This window comes from Cherax quadricarinatus, chromosome 13 (assembly GCF_038502225.1).
Source record: "Cherax quadricarinatus isolate ZL_2023a chromosome 13, ASM3850222v1, whole genome shotgun sequence".
NCBI classification, from domain to species: domain Eukaryota; kingdom Metazoa; phylum Arthropoda; class Malacostraca; order Decapoda; family Parastacidae; genus Cherax; species Cherax quadricarinatus.
The window spans coordinates 48,139,638-48,160,036 of NC_091304.1; the positions used below are offsets into that span (position 1 = coordinate 48,139,638).

Below are 20,399 nucleotides of genomic sequence, written 5' to 3' on the forward strand. Positions count from 1 at the left end.
AGAGAGATTAGATTTTGCCACCGAAGTGGCTAGTTTATTGTACACCCCATATCCATCCTGTGGACGGTAGCGCGAGAGCATGTGGATACACAAAAGGCCCAGGAACTAGATAGAGAGTCGTCAGAAACAGACACCTTCAAGCACATTTAAAAAGATGAAAACAGGTCTACTTTCGGGGAACAAGAGGCTATTCGACATTAGCTGGAAACCCATCATGAAGTTAGTCTTTGATACTGGTACAGGGTTCGTGATTCAAGGAACTAGCGCTGCCTTAGGTGTTTAGCAAATCCCCACAAACTATGGCAATGATAATGAAAAATGGTTTTAATTACAGATTACATTCGTTCATTGTACAGCGTGTAAATATAAAATAATTTTTGAAAAGTTGTGTTGGTAACTTCATCATTGTGTCGTACAATACAAAGTACAGCAATTTGTCATAATAATTATTTGACTATTCCATTATTACTGCGTTCAGTAGTCTGAGACAAAATGTGAGAGACGCGTGAGAAACACAATGCCTGAGACTCGTGCAGCAGCACAGCGCATTTCTCATACATTTGACGAATACACAGAATAATATCTGACCTCATACAGTTAGAATCAGACACCTGTGCAACAAATATTTCAGAAGTGTCCCAGCTTGTCTATTTTCTGGAGCATTTACATCATGTCATGCAGATATGATATAAATGGTTTAGATTATGTGACATGACCACTCCTGGACGCCTTGTGGAGGGTGACTACAGGAAATGTTTACACAATGAGTTTGGATTCGCTAATGAAATATTAAAACTGAGCAACTAAAGTCCCTCTTAATGTATTGGATCTTGAAGCGAACTTCATATTTACAAAATAATGTTGGCACATGAATTAAAATATGCAAATATTGCATGGCAGTCAATATTTTGCCCGTCATATGATTTGGGTTGTTATTTTTGGAGGGGTATATTTCCTGATGATTGTATACCATGTCAGGAAACAGTCTACTGCATATAATTAATCTTAATCATTAAATCAAAGCTCATGATGTTAACAGTACAATACCTGAGTGTGTTGCGTGGTGATGGCAGCCTAGTGCTTTGCTCTTCGGGTCAGTAAAAAGAAAAATATGTAAGTATTAGTAATTCATCAGGATCTCGCGGCTGAGAACATGACGGCTACACACAAAACTAATTAGTATAGGTTCAAATTAAGATAAAAAAAGGCTCGTTAATATGACAGATTGCATCTTTGATTGAGGATCTGATTGCTTGTCATTAGTTTAGTTGGAGTAACTAATGGCAGCAACGATGTCTTCCAAACTTTTGTGCTGTTTATATTTTGTATTTATTTGCACTAATAAATTATTTTGTTTCAACAACGTGCCTTGTATTGCTGTAGTTTATCAATATATTAAAATAGTTTTTTCTTATATAATTGTACCTGAATCAGCGGCATGCACAGTTTAGAGGTTTTTCACGTCAGTACAGCGATTACGCGAGTAAATAATTTAGTGAAAAGTCTGGATAACTTTTTGAATATAGGGCTGCTGGAAGTACCCGCAGAATAAATAGCAGAGGCGACTGGTGCACAGTTCTATGAACAGAACTGCACAGCCTTTACTTCGACGTACAGAAAGAGGAATTTGATCATTACTTCCTTCAGCTGGATCAACCATATTTAATTAAGGTTAGTCAACATGGGAATTTTGTTTTCTAATGAGCTCAAAAATTATGTCTGTGCAATCAGTTTTCCAATATCTTATTTCCTCTTCTATTCTCTTGTTTCTAACCCTTCCAGATGTATGCACAGAGAAATCCTTTAAGAACAGGGAGCCATGCCACATTAACAGAGCTTACTTTTATTATCTGGTTGCTTTACACTGACGCCTGCCATGCCTGAGGCACACATGAGTCGATCGAGTCCATTTTCTAGGTCAGTTCCTGAAATCTCCTCCGTCTCCCACATCCGCCCCGATGAGTCTTTAGCAAGGAAGGCTAGGATAAATTTGAGAAACTTCATTCTTCATTTAGCCCTCTGCATTTCGTATATATACACCTGAGCAGGTCTCAAACACTGAGTTCTCATTAGTGGCAGCATGTAAGCAGGTTTTTCGTCTTACAACTAACTCATTCCAACCCCGACATACAGTACCTTGGTGGTCAAAAAAGAGTAAACGAGTTCGCCGTCATTGACTACACGGCAATAATGGCAAAGAGAACCATCGGGTAGGTATACAATGCCTACATTCCCACGACATGTTGATGGCAGGGATATCATAAGTCCCATGAACCGACAGAACCTCCTGCACGTGACTTCACCACTGTCTACATACCTAATGCTCCCAGATGCTAAACCACTCACTGAGGCTTCCTGTCATTTCTGGCTGCCCTCTTCCCTTCCTGAATACGTACTTGGTACAAGTCTTCGCTCACCAAAAACTTGATTCAGCAATTCATTGTCTTCGACAGTACAGCACAGTATCCCATTCTGCCACATCACTCATATTGAAGATCTGTATCAATAGATGGGCCTCAGGTGGAAGCCGTGTAGATGTTATTGTATTCCTAAATCATCAAAACCACAACATAGATTTGCAGGACTGTTTCGACTCTGCCCTTCAGTTGGTAGTGTGGAAGAGTTTGACCCGTCTTGGATGCAATCAGACGTTAGCTTGTAGCCTTGAAGGATGTAGCTTCGAATACGTATCCAACGCTACGTGGCGTTCCCTAAGAGTAGGTCCCAGGCCCCCCTCCTTTTGTTAATATTCTTGGACATGTTTCTATTTCTCCTGACACTTTCGAGTAAGCATATACTGATGATATACTTATCATATTCCTTCATACAACTGGGTATGCACAACAGCATCTCCGGTTTGCAATAGAACATTCCGAATGTCTGGAGTCCAGTAGTGAATGTTGCAAAGTGCAGTTTAAGGTATGTTTCTCGGAAACGCTTTAGAGTATTTGCTGTTGACTCGACATCCTTCCAGCTAGTATCTTCTCTCAAATGGCTTGGAGTGGTGTTAGATGATCCTAATTTAAAGTTGGCAAAACGTATTGACTACTTAAGAGTCTTGTGCGAAACGCCTGAGCATCGAACGCTAGGGGTCGGCAGTGAGGTGAAGTGTAGATTGCTGGCTATTTTCGACTCTTTATAAGGCACTAATAAGGTACGATATTACATATGGTATCACATGGCTCTGCGATGCCTTCCAGTCTAAGCCGACCCAAACCTATTCAAAACTTGGTTCTATGCATAGCATTAAGAGCCGTCCCTTCCTCCCAGGTCGTAACCTTGAGACTTGGGTCTGGTCTTTCTTCCACTTCAATATGCCCAGCTATGAACAGACTACCTGCGATACAAACACCTTACCCAGCTTCCTCTTATCCACCTAACAACATGCTCTGATAGACATGCAGTGCCCTTCAACCTCCAACATGGAGATCTCGCCGTATACCATTTTTGGCTAGGGCGCGCACACTTCCTGTACTACATCGGCGATTCCAATTCCTGATCTATATCCCTTAGCACTGCACTCATAAATTCCTCCTTGGGTATACATCTCTGATCACCTCTAACTAATCAATCCATTATCCCCAATTACTGTTATTTTTTTAGATTTTAGGTAATAAAACTATCCATTTTTTCACAAACAGTACAGATGAATCCCTTATCTCTCTCCTCTGCTGCATATTCTTTTTTTAAGCTGCGCTATCCTTGTGTTAATCCTGAAGGGTAGGCAAAACAACTGCTATCTTCGCAGACGAACGCTTTTGCTACATATAAGTTACTCTTTTGTGTAGGTGTACCTTTCACTTCAACATGTTATGTTCATAGACTCTTCGTCCTTCCTTCCTCTTCTTTCCATTCAGAGGCCTGTGTCCCGTTGTGTCCAGGTAGAAGACATACTTCGATTGCTGCTGGGCTAGAACGGTAGTCTACAATAGATTCATTTTCATTATGGTGTCCTAGGAAGAGATCATTGGTCAGGTTGCAAATATTGCTTATTCCCAGCCGAGGGTGGAAAATCTGCCGTTGGATGGAAATTGATTGGTGGGTAGAGCGGGGCTGTCATCGACTCTGGTTGTCAAACGCGGCACCAGCCCTTTGATCAACTAAGCTGGCACTCATTCGGTATTTTAACGATGCAGCCCTGTATGACCCTGGTGGGTTTAGCGCTTCGTTTTGATTACAATGTTCTAACGATCCCTGTCACTTTGATCGTGCTGAAGGGGCTTCTGGTCACAGGTATACAGCCTGAGCTGTCCTGATGCGGAGTATACCTGGAGAGGGTTTCTGGGGTCAACCCCCCTCCCCCCGCTGCTCAGTTCGTGACCAGGCTTCGCGGTGGATCAGGACCTGATCAACCAGGCTGTTACTGCTAGCCGCACGCAAACCGACGTGCGAGCCACAGCCCGGCTTGTCAGGTACTAACTTTAGGGGCCTGTCCAACGCAAGATGATATGTAATGTACAGTTGAGCACTGTTTACTGTCTAAGGTTTCACTCTACTTGTACTAGACTCCCCGAGTATGTAGCTCAAGAAAGGAGGGTTCGCATCCAAATTTTACTGGCCATGTGTTCCTTTCTCCGCGCCACGGGCAGGGTGTGTCGCATTTAGAATCAAGTGACCGGCTAAACACCTACCTTCTGGGAACATGGATCACACAGCTCCAGACGTTGTAGCCCCTACAACTCACCAACGACAAAACAACTAGTGCTCTTTAAACGTTCGAGAGGAGAGCGTTACTTTCACTCGTGTCCTTCATATTTCCAGCATATTAGCCGGGCCTGGGTACGTATCTTTTTCATTTTCATATCCCCACTATGTTCACGGTATCCGGGTACGTGTCCTTAGGTATGGATACAGTACTTGAATTAACTAATGCACGAAGTGATAACGAGTCGTTTTCAAATTTAGGTCGGAGTTTACACTTGTAAGAGGTATTGTTGGTGCCTTGATAAGGGTGAAAAGATCTTGATACACGCAAGTGGAGCTGCCATCCCCCTTCCTAGGATCAAACCTGGCTGCTCTATAACCCAATATAGCTACAGCTGTTATCGAAAAAAATCCGTCTCTATTGATTATTTGCCTTTTATTACCTTCTGTAAAAAAAAAAGGTACATATATTTTTTTAAGTGACGATATTACACATAATGTTACGTTATCTGTGTTATGAACAAAATTCTTAGGAGCCTATACTAATTTTTTCGACATCTTGCGTAACTATAATCATAGGCGCTGTATAGCCCTTGTGGCTTAGCGCTTCTTTTTGATTATAATATAATCATAGGTAAAATGAGAAACATGGCTGTAAATTAAGTAATATATTACTCGGACGTGATACACAAGCGATGACCTAGCTTGATCCAACAGTGACTCTGGGGAGAAATATGTAGAAATTCTGAGCACTCGTGTGTCCCATCAGCTGTCGAGTAGCGTTTAGGGTGTGTGTGTGTGTGTGTGTGTGTGTGTGTGTGTGTGTGTGTGTGTGTGTGTGTGTGTGTGTGTGTGTGTGTGTGTGTGTGTGTGTGTTTGTGTTTGTGTTTGTGTGTGTGAGAGAGATGTGTTAGCAAGAACTCAATAATTGTATACACAAATTTTCGCTTGCCTTATTTAGCTGCATAATCCTACGGGTTTAACGCTTCCCTTTGATTTTAATGATGATAATAATTGCCTTATTCGGCAAGAAGAGCGTTGCTGTTTAAGCCAAAATAGCAAGTTTTACCTATTCGGCACATTATATATATATATATATATATATATATATATATATATATATATATATATATACACGTATATGCACATATAACAGTATATAATATGTCGTGTGGGTTTATAGATTAAAATTACTGTCTAGTCATCAGTATTTCATCTAAGTTGATCTCAAAGGTTATATTTAATTAGAAAATTATAGCCACGTGCCTGACTAGAGCACCGGTTACTGCATCGATGCCACGTCAGATTGCTAGCGCCTCCGACAGGTATCTGTTTAGCCAATTACGTGGGAAGGTGTAAGCATTGTAGGGTCGGTGCTGACCGAGTTATGATATCCCCCCCCCCCTTGTGGAAAGTTCACAGCGGGGGATGACTCTGCCGTAGATGTTAGATAAGTGTGTGTTATATGTGAGCATTGTGATTTCTATCGTAGTATCGAAAGCTTCTTGGTCTGCATGCTAGCCTGTCAATAGCTGACCTCTCGTTATCCAAGCGGCCTTACGGTAAATTAAGATAGGCTTGCATTATGTGGACACGTTAATATCTCCTATGTTTTACGTTGCAAACGCTAGTTTTGTATTGATAATTGAAGACTGACCTCAAAATATTGATATGAATTTACGGTAGAAGGAAGATAACTGCTTCATGAGGGCACTGAGGCCAAGTTGGGAATATTGACTTCGCTTGCTGATAGAAAACGTGATACACAACGTAATATGAAATTTCTTTCTTACATAATGTTCCGTATTAATATCAGCCTGTTTCACACTTGGGCTTTATCCTCACCCATATTTAGGTATTGTGTTAATTCTTCACTATTTAGGTATTTTCATTTTTCCATATTTTGGCTTTTTTTTTTATATCGAGAAGTGAGGCTCTGGTTGCTTCAAATGAGAAAGGTATTCAGTAACATTGCGGATATCTTAATGTCACTTGTACTCTGTTTGCTCTTCATCATTAAATTTAAAATGTATAGGTCTAAAAATAAATTATCTTTTTTTCCATTTTAATGGTTCTCATTCTCTAAAAGTATCTTTCTTCTGATCAGGTCTGACGTAGTCTTGACCAGGTCGGATCATGTAGTAACAATATAGAACCACGGTATGCAGAGGAAAGGCTTAAATGTCGACAAGTGGTAAGAAGACACTAATTGGAAGGAAACTTTTACTGGTACACTATTTCACCCACGGGGAGGGAAGAGAGGCTTTTATCACGTACTTAGAAAACATGAGAAAAATACATCTTAAATAGTACACTTTGCTACTGAGGGAAGTGAAGCACCAACCAGTACAGCACAACAGAAGGCTTACTAGATCACGCTATATTTTAAGTTTCTCTTTTTCTAAGTTGATGTGAGCAATGGTGTAGCTGAGGTGAAAATGTCATTATTTGGTATTTGAAGACTACGGTCATCATGAGGTAGCAGCGGGAGCTATGGCATTGTACTAAAGCACTGCTGGAGGTGAAAAGTCTGTATGCACACTTGTGTTCTTGTAGGTGTATGGGAAAGACTTTGTGTTTCCAGTGTAGACCACGACGCATTTCCCACAAGCTGTACTGTAAACCCCTGCATCTTTGGGGGCTTTACTGGGTGTGAAGGATAGCATGATGTCTTGTTTTCGTGGTAATTACATCAGTGTTGATCTAAATGAAGGATGGGACAGATTATGTTGGCTGGGATGCCAGTGGGAAAAACAACTCTGCACCTTGCTTTTAGTAGTTTTGTGACCAGTGGCCCTTCATTTGCAGTGGAAGACTGTTTGGAAGGGAAATTAATAGATCATCAATAGATCATCACTTCCAATCTCTATTTTTTTTAGACCTTGAAGTAAGTAAAAGTGAACGAAGTCATCCTTATTTGTATGTTTCCTATAAACAGGTCAGTTGATTTGATCTCTGGTGGGTAAAATGCCCATGAAAGTCTACCTACCTGGGTCTACCTGGAGGGTGTTCCGGGGGTCAACGCCCCCGCGGTCCAGTGTATCATTAATTTCTTCCTCTAGGGTGAACTGAAGACATAACTTGGTTGAGCTAATCTCGAAAGTGTTGTATACGGTTAAAGCAGTCAGGTCCACCAAAATGTCGTCGACATACTTAAGCTAAGTTTTTTTTTTTCTGTGTGTTTTGGGTAAATGTTTGCTAATAACTGCACTTGGAGGTGACCCCATAGACATGCCAAATTTTTGTCATTTTTTTTGTAGAGCAGTGAGCTGAAGGAGAAGAGGCTGAAACTACTCAAGCTTTCATTGAATTGATGAAATCGAAAGTGAGTAAATTTGCAGTTAACTGATTTTTTATAACTGATGCTATTCAATCCTAAAATAAAATCACCAGAATGCAGTAGATGGCATAGGGATTGGTTAATGGTACCCAGTATCTGTGACAGTCTCTAGGCAAAAACTCCTACAATTTTGTGGGGAACAAGGCCGATGCCTGAGGTGATGGTTCCGAGAAGATATTTGATTTATGGATTATGGGAAGCCCATAACCTAGACTTGACTACCATGTCGGGTATGGTCATAACCAGATTGACCATATCGGGTATGGTCTTGATCAGGTCGGGTGTGGTCTTGTTTACCGGGTCTGGTGTATCACGAGGATGTATCGTCTAGCTACTTTACCACCTGCTGAGATGCCAAAAAAACTGGCCCAGAGTTACAACAATGTCTGAGGTCCCCGTAAACAGGAGCCTTAAACAAATCATACATCGTTAACCGGTTATCAAAGGGAAAAAAAATGATTGTATTATCACAAAATGAACACAGTTTATCACGAGGAGTTTCCAGAAATGTTGCTATGATTGTAAATGGCATGATGATACCCACAAGCTGTGGGTAAAGACACTTGCAGCTCAGGGACATTTATTAAAGGAAACGTTTAACCCCTAATGGCTTACTCAGTCCTAATAGAAAGTAACTTCCGCCTCTCCTCACACCCTTACTACTGGTCGCCCGTGTTTGTCCACCCACTGCATAGCACCTTTTTTGCTTTAGCCTCATATTTAGACTGAAGAAGCTCTAGTGATGAAATGCATCCTTTTAGAAGTGATTTTGACCGCATACAAGTTAATTTATCCACATGTTTGTTTCTTTTTTAACGTAAGATGTTTGTTGGCCGGTTCTTCATCCTTCTCGCTTTAGATGCCTGTCCTTCGTATGTATTAACTCTTTCATGCACGGACACAGAGTGCAACGGACCAGTGAAGTAGTAGCAGCAGCAACACACGCAGCAAGAGGCATTCTTGAGCTTCCCCAGCGCTCTGGCTTAATACCCAAAGCTGGGGTGTGGCTCCAAAAGGATCCTGTAGTGCTTGCTGGCTTTGCACCTCCTGACAGCGTTTGCTGCTATCCAGCTGCTACACACTTCTAGCCCATTGTGGGCGGGGTTTGTGGCAGCCCAAGGTGCCTAGCTTCTCCCTCCGAGCCCCGTGGGGGCGGCGAATGGGGACAGCTAGTCCCAGAAGATGAGGTACCTGTACCTCCTCCCATAGCAGGCATTGGTCTGAGACACTCCCACGACAGGGAGCCAAGGCCGGGCCAAAAGGCACGGGCCGGGCGATTATACCGGTGAATCTACTACCTACCGTATTTCCCGGCTTAGACGCATTTTTTGTTCCATAAAATGTCTCCAAAAACCACCCTGCGTCCTATAAACTGAAGGTCAGTGACGGTAGCTATAAGTTTGGGGTGGGTTGTAGCTCTCCCAGTTACGTCCGATGCCGAGCCATTGAAGCTAAAACAAGTCTTATAAACCGCGTCTTATAAACCGCGAAATACGGTACCTTTCATGCATGGCCACCCGCTTCTCATAACTGAGTTTCCGAATAAATATAATTACTTTCATGAGCTACGCATAATAGGCTAGCGTTAAAGCACACGGATGATTATATTATAGCCTAACACTATCTCGGATCATATGTCGGGTGATGTACTCAGGTCAGGTCCTTGGGGGCGAGTCTTAGTGCTATTTATGAGGCGCTGCCCTGAATATCAACCACATCTCTATAAAAACTCGGTCTTGTGGTTGATCGATACTCTCCTTAATTTAGTATTTAGGGGGCTTGAGATTTTTTATCTCAACGATCTTATCTTTGAATTAATAGATTTTGAATATCAACATACGCCTATATTATTGTTTTGTCTTAACCCTTATCAGCCCTAACACGGAAGTTGAACAGATGATAATCTAGGTGATGAATTTGAATTACAAAGGAATTTCTCAAGGTTAATACCCATTTTGAGGAGAGACTGACTGGTATAAATATACCGCCGAGATTCAGTTTATGTAAACGGACATAAAAGCAACGTGTGAATATTTATTTAGACACGTTTCGCTCACCCACCGGGAGCGGTAACAAGCTTGATAAAATTCCTGGCGAACGAAACGTACCCTAAATAATTAATTACTCAAACTTCGCCATATTTATTTTCGTGAGGGATGGTGAACTTCGTGAAGTTCGAGTTTACTCTTTTTTGTTTTTGGTGTATGGCCTACCATATAAGAACATAAGAACGAAGGAACACTGCAGAAGGCCTACTGGCCCATGCAAGGCAGGTCCAAGTCTCCTACCGGCTTAAGCCAATGCACCCAACCTAGTCAGGTCAGGTCACATTGACTTAAGGGAGGAACACGGCAACCGACCTGGTAGCACAAGCTATCAGGTCTAACTCACACCCACCCACATCTACTCATGTATTTATCCAACCTATTTTTAAAGCTACACAACGTTCTGGCCTCTATAACGGTATTTGGGAGTTTGTTCCACTCATCCACAACTCTATTACCAAACCAGTACTTTCCTATATCCTTCCTGAATCTGAATTTTTCCAACTTAAAACCATTGCTGCGAGTCCTGTCTAGGCTAGATATTTTCAGCACACTATTTACATCCCCTTTATTTATTCCTGTCTTCCATTTATACACCTCAATCATATCCCCCCTAATTCTACGTCTTTCTAGAGAGTGCAGTTTCAGGGCCCTTAGTCTATCCTCATAGGGAAGGTTTCTGATACATGGGATCAACTTTGTCATCCTCCTTTGTACATTTTCCAGAGAATTTATATCCATTCTGTAATACGGTGACCAAAACTGTGCAGCATAATCTAAATGAGGCCTAACCAAGGATGTATAGAGTTGAAGAACAACCTGAGGACTCCTATTATTTATGCTTCTTGATATGAAGCCAAGGATTCTATTAGCTTTATTGCGAACACTTATGCACTGTTGTCTTGGTTTCAGATTATATGTCTGCATTTACATCTGTATGAGCTGTCTTCTGTGCCAGTATTAACTTTAATGTTAACTTGTAGGTCTTAACTGTTGTGGTTAACTATTATGTTTCTTAATATATCATACTTATTTAAATTATCCCAAATTTGTGTTAATAATGTTAAATATCTTCAGTTTCAGAACTCTTATGAACATATTCTGAAGTATATAATCTGTTTAAAAGATTCTTAACAAATATAAATTAACACGATGAAAATGAATTCCTTGTTAATTAAAATGTTTATTTTTTTTTCTTCCAAACAAAAAAATTGAAGCTTTCTGTGCTCACATTTCATACCTATAATTTTCATCTACTTACACAGATATTTATGAAGATTAACAACCGCAAAATAATACTGTATATGCTCTTGTTATTTTTCGGTAATTGAAGTCTTAGTGATTTTGTCCCCCCCCCTTCCCAGCCCACTAAGGAATATTCAGATTTAGACGATTTCAAATAATTATTTTGAAGTACAATATTGAGCCGTATCTTTATATGGTCCTGTATGGTACTTAATTAGTATGCAGGCTAATGACACTTATTTTCCTTAGGTAACCTAGTGAGGAAGCCTGCTAAGCGGTGATTTTTTTAAATATTTTTTTTTCCCTCCTGACACTCACAAAACATCATTCGTAGGAACTCGTTGAACCTCCTCTTATTGAACCTGTAACATTGTAACTGCTCACCTAGCTGATATTTGTCAGTCACGTAAGATTTTTTTTTTTTTTTCAGTTTTGTCTACTCTTGTAATACTCATTTCTGTCAGTCCAGCAAACTATTAATATGCATTGTTTTTGGTGAGACGAAAAGAAATTAAGATACTTTTTTGTGCTTTTAAATTGCAATGTTAATTTTTTGTGTTGCAAACTGGCTGATTAAATTTGTCGGTGTTGGAGGCTACGGCACAATTTTTTTGAGGTATTGCAACTAGCGTAATAATTTTTTTTTCACTGTTATTAGCTGTAGTACTAATTTATAGAGATTCTATAAGCTGCAGTACCAAGTTTGTCGTTGCTGTCTATAAGCTGATGCAACAATTTAAGGACTGTAATTATAACTGACTGAGGCGAAGGATGTATTTTCATTCTTATACCCATAATATTAGAACGAACAAAGCATCCTATATTTGGACATCTTGCTGATACTCGTGCAGTGTTCACAGCAAGGCCACACGTACCTTCAAGTACCACGTTTCCACGGGAATCCTCAATATCAGAATGAAAAAAACACCCTCTTAATTGCAAAAATCTGAATAAAATTTGACATTCTCTTTCTTCTGTATTTTACCGGTTCATTTACCTCCGGCATCGTGTCCATACTTCGGCATTGGTGTCTTATGAATCAAAATGCAGAGCAAAACTCGTAACAACGTATTAGGGAGATTCACTTCTTTTAACCTGCATGTGGCAGAGCGCTAAGGTCGTGCTAACAGTCACTTACAAAGTGCAAGCGAGGCATGAACGCCCAGCCTAGCGTGACCCGACCACAGCTGTTAAACTTGCAATAACGTTTTGCCTTTCCCGCAATTATTTCCTCATTTTCACGCTGGCGACACTGATAATGAGGCTCCCAAAAAGAGTTGAACACCTTTCTCAAGCTCTCTTACAGCTTGCACTGTACGTGTGTGGCATACTGTGATATGCATATGTTGACGTGGCTTGTGAAAAAAAACATGAAGTGAACTTCAAATGTGGATTCATTAGCTGGAACATAACACTGATATGCATTGTGTAAACGCGAGGCTGTTAACTGCAGCTCGAAAGGCAATAAATAACTAGCGGTGATGATTATGTTTATTCCAACATTCCCTCTCGTCATCCCAGTATGCAGCAGCACGGTGGTTTAAGTATACCCAGGATGGTACACGCAGGAAACTAAGGCAGCAACAATAAGAATATCTGTGCACACACCATGACGCCGGGTCATCCCAGCGACTCCACCCGGCACCAGGAATCCAAGGCAAGCCAATAATTAAGCACAGCGGGTAGCTTGATTAATCTAGGCGCCTCCCTCTTATCCCCATTCTTTACTGCCCTTTTCTGAGCAGATATTGAAGCCAATATTTTTTATCAGTTACCAAAGCATTTGCATGAACAGCAAACTTGATAGCCATATGATAGACACTAGGTAGGAGACATACCACAGGTATTTTTAAGACCGTGACTGGCTGACTGGGGAATGTTGCCCTGTTGTAATTCTATTGTGGAATCCGAGGCAATTAATCAGTCTCTTATCCTGTCGTCAAGGTTACAGGGAGATGACCCACAGCACTGGGACTCGTGAGGGCTACAAGTGTTTATACAATTAACTCCCCGTTAGAGGGAGGTGCCTGGATGCTGTGGAAGCGCTTTTGATCCGAGGGAATGGAACCATCCATCTCTTCCTTGGATCAGACTTGATTACCTCCCATTCCCCAGTCTCTGTATGACCCCTGTGGGTTTAGTACTTTCCCATAAATATAATAAACTCACAGCTTGTAATTTGGAGAGGTAACTTAAGACATTTCGGTTTGTCCTGGACTATTATTTAGTCAGAAACTGATAATGATTCAGAGCGAACCAAAACATCTAATGTTACGTTTGCAAATTGGAGGTTGTGAATTGTTCCAGCTACGGTATTATGGATTGTATATTCCAGCTACCGTATTGTGAGTTGCTCCAACCACGGTATTGTGGGTTGCCAATTGTTACAACAGCAGTATTATGGGTTTTAAATTGTTTCAACCCCGGAATTGAGGGCTGTGAATTATTCCAGTCGCAACATTGTGCATCATTTTCAATCACGGTATTGTGGGTTGTGAATTGTTTGTCACGGTATTTTGGGTTGTGAATTGTCTTAATCACGGCATTTGACTTGTATTCTTTATCAGTGTGCCAGGACGCATGTTCCTGAAGACTGACTTCAGTTATGCCTTCTACGTAATCGCACATCATGCATCCTTACCACACGCAGCACATATATGTTGCTTTCGTAATATCTGCTGTTTACGAGTTTAATTTTTACGCGATTATTTACAGTTGTCCGCAGAATTTTACCAAGAAATTTCTTAATATTAGTCTATTTTTTTTTTTGGTTGCATCACACCGACCGTCCCCCACCAAGGTAGGGTACCCAAAAAGGGAATTTTTCGCATGACTCCCATCACGGTTCAGTTGACACATTGGAGAACATTCAGTTCTCATTCAGGGTGTAGGCATTGTACTTTACACCCTCATCCTCATGAGTCCGGCTAACCGGTTTCCCTTAATCCCTTCATAAATGTTACCTTGGTCACACACTAACAACACGTCAGATCATTAAAACCACTTCAGTGTGTATGCTTACAGGCGTTCATGTATACGCTTATAGATGCATATGCATGTTTACACTCGCAGATGTACATGTCCATGTACACTCGCAGATATGTATATAACTGGTAGACGTTGTCGTATTTAAGATGGGATTCGAGTTGGCTTACAAGCGCACATGTGCGTGTGTGTGTGTTTGTACATTCTTGAGGTGAGTTCACACAACATGGACCCACATCTCTGCCGCCACACAAGTTCAGTGCTGCACATCACTTATCTTACACTAAGATATAGTGGAAGCAAGCACACTACACGGTTTCAAGATAAATAGGATGCGGCGCTGGAGGCTAGATATCAGTATAACGGGTCGATAAGAGTTAATCAGGGCCAGGAGCTATATCTGTACTCTTTGCAAGCACAACTATGCTAGTACAACTAGGCGAGTGCATCACAAATATGTTTGTGTAAATAATTATTTTAATGGTCATAATGAAACACTACCATGCAGAATGGAAGCTATTAATTTCACTGGTGAAGGGATATTTAAATGGAGTATAATCTCAAACCATTAGTTCCTATTACGCATCTAATGGCTGTCTGCTAACCTGGCCCTGTTTGTCACAAGTAACTGATGGTTAATGGTGTGATCTGGTTGGTAAGGATCATGTACACTGAGAGTTGTATATCAAAGAGAGTTTATTTTAATCCCTGTTTTAAATACAAGTCGATGTTAGTGTACACAGGAATTGCAGCCTTAGTGGCCCTCCTGCAATTGATAGGCTTCCAGCTTAAACTAAAAGGATTTGTATTGAGTTTTCGGTAAATATAATTAAATAATGAGCTTAAAGTGATTAGCAATTACTATGGTACTTAGCTTGTAGCTGGGTTCGTTAACCCTTGATCTTATCCACCTCCGTCACCCCTCGGAAAACACGTTTCCTTGTGGATGTTTGGGCGGATATGATGTATAACCAGAGAATGAACTATATGTTGATATTCTGAATGCTCGAGGGCTGATCATATCTTCACACCCCTATGAAAAATGTATGAGGAAATATTACATGAAATGATCAGGCAAGTTTGCAGTGTCTGCAAAGTGATACTTGTATTAGCTCTATAATTGAGGCATCAAAGCCAGTAAGTGTAACAGTGTCTTTAGTATTCTGTTCTCAACTTTGTCGCCGAGTTCAGGGTATCATTGCTTAACTAAGTGTATCTTGAAAAATGGGAAGGTGATACCGTCAAGAAGTGGAAAAGCACACTTGTGTTCACTTCAGGACAGAAGAAACGTTTAGGACTGAAGAAGCCACTCGTGGCGAAACGTTTCCTCCAATAAATGTCCCGAACTGTACATTAGTGTATCTTTTATACTCTCTAAAAATATTGTGGGACCGACACTTCACAGGTCTGATAGCCGCCTCCTTGGTTTTGAACAAGTGTATTCACGGAGAAAAGTAACTAGGTTCAAGTCGTGTTTTCTGGGAGAGAGAATCCTCGTACCAGCAGCGAGTGTAAAGCGAGACGACGAGGCAGATTGCCGTTTTGCCACATATCTCACATGCTATCAGCTTCATTTGTACCTTGAACAAGAAAATCTTTTAACGAAAAGTTTTTGCCAGCAGTTGTGCTCGGTGCATTGCGCGGAAATGTGGCTCACTGACAGAGGACCCTCCGAGGAAAGTGTGGCAGGACTCTTGGTGGTCTTCGTGTAGGGGGGGTCTAGGTTTTACAGCACTTGCGAAGAATATTACCTGTCGTAAACAGGTGTGCCAGCACCAGTTCGTTATCAGTGGGGCTGAGCTTGGCATTATTAATTGAAGGTATACGTGTGTGTTAGTTACCAGTTGTCAAGGCACTTGTCGATAGATACTTGGCCTGTTTTGTATGTGTGTATGTTTTATTTTATTAACACACTGGCCGATTCCCACCAAGGCAGGGTGGCCCGAAAAAGAAAAACTTTCACCATCATTCACTCCATTACTGTCTTGCCAGAAGGGTGCTTTACACTACAGTTTTTAAACTGCAACATTAACACCCCTCCTTCAGAGTGCAGGCACTGTACTTCCCATCTCCAGGACTCAAGTCCGGCCTGCCGGTTTCCCTGAATCCCTTCATAAATGTTACTTTGCTCACACTCCAACAGCACGTCAAGTATTAAAAACCATTTGTCTCCATTCACTCCTATCAAACACGCTCACGCATGCCTGCTAGAAGTCCAAGCCCCTCGCACACAAAACCTCCTTTACCCCCTCCCTCCAACCTTTCCTAGGCCGACCCCTACCCCGCCTTCCTTCCACTACAGACTGATACACTCTTGGAGTCATTCTGTTTCGCTCCATTCTCTCTACATGTCCGAACCACCTCAACAATCCTTCCTCAGCCTTCTGGACAACAGTTTTGGTAATCCCACACCTCCTCCTAACTTCCAAACTACGAATTCTCTGCATTATATTCACACCACACATTGCCCTCAGACATGACATCTCCACTGCCTCCAGCCTTCTCCTCGCTGCAACATTCATCATGTATATATATATATATATATATTTATATATATATATATATATATATATATATATATATATATATATATATATATATATATATATTATATATCGTGCCGAATAGGTAAAATTGGTCAATTAGCAAGATCTCATGTAAAGATATACGTTTAATTAAAGATATATTTTTTCATTAATGTTAATGTAAAAATTAAGAATTTTGTACCAAAAGAACCTTAGAAAACTTACCTAACCTTATTATAACAAGCGCAATTTAATTTAGCCTAATCCAACTAAATATATTTTAGATAAGTTTACAATAATTTAATAAACAGACACAATGAAATATATTTTTTTTTCGTTAGGTTCAGAATGATTTTTGTGAAATTATTGCATACACAAATTTTAGTTTGCCTTATTCGGCAAGAAGAGCGTTGCTATTTAAGCTAAAATTGCAAGTTTTATCTATTCGGCACGGCATTATATGAAGGTGGGAGGGAGTGAGTGAAGGAGGTTTTTGTGTGTAAGAGGCTTAGACTTTAAGCAAGCGTGCGTGATGTGTTAGGAGCGAATGGAGACAAATGGTTTTTATGACTTTACGTGCTGTTGGAGTGTGAGCAAAGTAACATGAAGGAATTTAGGAAAACTTGTTATCCGGACTTGAGTCCTGGAGGTGGGATGTACAGTGCCTGCGCTCTGGAGGGGTGGAGATATGTTGCAGTTTTTAACTGTAATGTAGGGACGCATATGGCAAGACGGTGATGGAGTTAAATAAGGGGCCGTTTCCCACCCTGCCTCGGTGGGAGACGGCCGGTGTGTTAAAAATAAAATATTTTTTTTTCAACAAACTGGCCGTCTGCCACCGAGGCAGGGTAGCCCAAAATAGAAAAAACACTTTCACCATCACTCACTCCATCACTTTCTTGCCAGAGGAGCGCTGATCCTATAGTTCAAAACTGCAAATATCCCCACTTCTCCTTAAGAGTGCAGACACTGTACTTCCCACCTCCAAGACTCGTGTCCGGCTAACCGGTTTATAACGTTTTTCTTAATTTCAGTAATTTATACTGAAGAAAGATTACTAGCCCATTTCTCCTGGCATTAAGGTCACCTTTTATGACACACATGGATTACGGAGGAAGGATTCTTTTCTACACACACACACACACACACACACACACACACACACACACACACACACACACACACACACACACACACACACACACACATTTTCAGAAACGTTTAAACAGCACCTCAAGCTCACTGGTTACTCCAAGCGCAACGAAGAACGCAGACGACTGCATCGAGTCGAAAACGTGATGGCGGCATACGGCCAAGACAAGCAAGCTCTATGTCCTCAAGAATGTTGCATACACCAATTTTCAGCCTTGTATTACACGCTGATGCCTCAAAAGACTAATTCCAGAACCGAGGACTTTAAGATCCAGTCTTCCGGTGCACGGAGATAGGCATTGCATTGCTCTTCTGTGTTACGACCTATGTTGGGAACAGTGCGCATTTGCTCTATACCTCCACTGTTTACCAAGAGCCACGACCATCATGCTATCGGCAGTATCTGGAAGTAGTTTGCCATCCCAGTGGAGAAGTGGAGGACCTGGTGGGAATTCAGTTTGGTAATTGCCATAGATTGGTGTGACCGAGCTCTCTGATTCAATGGTGTTTCGAAACAGTGCCACATCTGCTAGGTTTTGACACTGCTTGCACCACTGTGCCTACAACAAACACTACGGATCATCGGCAGCGTTACTCAATGGAGTGAAGCAGTTACATCCTCGGTAATAACGCTCAACTTTTACCTCATGGGATGAGCGTTACTGAAAGTCAGTAGACAGAGGATGGTATTCGTGAAATACAATCCACAGCTGAAGCTGATGAGGCAAGCTTGTCAAGACTTCCGGGCTCTCTTGAGCGCTGTCCGAATAATCCTGCTATGTGTACGAATTTATTTCAGTATAAACGATTTGTCAGTCAGACATGCTTGAGATCGAGGGATCCTGTTGTTGCATGTGGAAGAACTGTTTGTCCTCCTCGTTTGGCATTGACAGTCTTCTTCCTTGACCAGCTCCTCCTAGTCAGTAGCCTTCTTGTGTCAATCGGATTTCTTCAGCGCACAGTATAGTTATTTCCTGAAGGGTTTCTGGAACTTGCGCACGCACGCCACCGGAGTCCAGCCTCGGGGTTGCTGGACCAGATGATTCACCAACTATTTGCTACTGACTTTCTCCAATACTTTAACAACAGCACTTGCCACTTTAAAAGGTTATTCTCTATCACGTTTCTTTGTATATTTCTTCATTGTTAGTTATTGTCATTGCGTCAGTTTGTCTTCTTGGAGGATAACCTAAAAGATGAAATCAAGTGCAGAACATTCCTGGAAGAGGAGCCAGAGTGAAATCTCATCTGCTCTTGCTCTTCTTTTTACATATATGAGAATTTTTTTTTTGTACTTCCCAATCTAGTTTGAATGTACTCCATCTTGCTTGATCGTTCCTAGTTAATATCGACCCCCATTTAAATTCCTTATTTTAAGTAGAAGCTTACATCTTTTGATGCCATAATTTTTTAACACGTGTGTATTTCTATTTTTTATACTTAATTTTTTTCTTTAGTTTATGAAAGTTGGGATCTAATTTACTCTTTTGTACTTTCCCTTTCATAACATTTATCTTATCTCACTTTATCTTAGTGTGTTCATTTCTGGCCTCTTTGTTAAATATATGTTCGTCTTTTAAAATTTGGTAAATTTTGGTCTTTTAGTCTTCATCTGAGTCAAAATGTTCTGTAGACACAATTTCTATTACTGAAAGATTATATTGTCTTGATTGGTTTTCAAAAATTTGTGTATATTAGTACGCCCTCCTGTCATTCATTAAGTTTTCTTATTCTTGTAATATTAAACTAAGTGTTGTAAGCTAGCAAGTACGAGTTTTAGCTTTTTTAAGGTGGATTCCTGTCTTTTTTAAGCGCTGCCTTCAAAAAATTTCTTCTCGTATGCCAAAAACAAGGCAAGAGCCACATCCAGTATTGGGCCCTTGCTCAGATAAGGTGGAACTTATACAGATGACAAAGAAACGACCGAGATACTCAAGTCTGAGTACAACTGTGTTTATCGAGCCATTAATCTGTCTGAAGATCGACAATCCAATATTTTTTTTTTTGACAACCTCAAAACGCTGTCAATATATACCTAATTTCTCTGGACTTTGAAAAAGTCATTGACAACATGTCCATACACTCAGCCCCAGGCCCAGACCCGTGGAACTCCGTGTTCATTAAGAATTGCAGGAAACCCCATTCGCGGGCCCCAAGTACACTATGGAGAGGGACCATAGACACGGGTGAAGTCTTTGTAGATGAATGGTTCAGAGAACCGACATGTTGATAAATTAGACACATGTGCAACTCTTGGGTATCTTTATTGAGGAAACGTTTCGCCACACAGTGGCTTCATCAGTCCATACGTAGGAGAAACTTGAAGAACAGGAGGAGAATGAGGTAATCAGTCCCTCAACCTTGAGTCGATGTGTTCAGTCCATCAGTAAGTGTCCAGGGCCCAAGACTGTTCAACAGTCTCCCACCAGGAGCTGGACAGATACCTAAAGTCAGTACACGATC

At 41.0% G+C, this 20,399-nt stretch overlaps 1 long non-coding RNA gene across 1 annotated transcript in view; it reads left to right on the forward strand.

Annotated features, from left to right (window-relative positions):
• Positions 1 to 4,673: 4,673 nt before the first annotated feature.
• Positions 4,674 to 20,399, forward strand: part of LOC138852646 (uncharacterized) — a 405,614-nt gene continuing 389,888 nt past the window's right edge. The window contains exon 1 of the long non-coding RNA XR_011391969.1: positions 4,674 to 4,779. This is a non-coding gene — a long non-coding RNA (uncharacterized lncRNA). The remainder of the gene's footprint in view (positions 4,780 to 20,399) is intronic.